The sequence below is a fragment of the Solanum tuberosum genome, unplaced genomic scaffold (assembly GCF_000226075.1).
Source record: "Solanum tuberosum cultivar DM 1-3 516 R44 unplaced genomic scaffold, SolTub_3.0 scf00718, whole genome shotgun sequence".
Classification (NCBI taxonomy): Eukaryota; Viridiplantae; Streptophyta; class Magnoliopsida; order Solanales; family Solanaceae; genus Solanum; species Solanum tuberosum.
The window spans coordinates 60425-60675 of record NW_006239644.1 but is presented as its reverse complement, the minus strand read 5'-3'; positions in this window follow the sequence as shown (position 1 = coordinate 60675).

Genomic DNA, 251 nt, shown 5'->3' with positions numbered 1-251 from the left:
CTTTCCTAGTGTGTTACATGCAAAGTGATAAGTTAGGTATCTCTAAATCCTTGGTCCGGCATCTAGAGAATTTCACCCCGCACCTTGGTCCGATTATATGTGTATAATTTACTAACCCTTACTTTTACCTCATATTAGACATCACACCGATGTTTGGCTTAGTTATTACTTCGCACCAATCGACACTAGCCTATTAGATAGTATCACACTAAATCTATGTTGATAATTCTTTTCTTGTTGATTACCTCCTT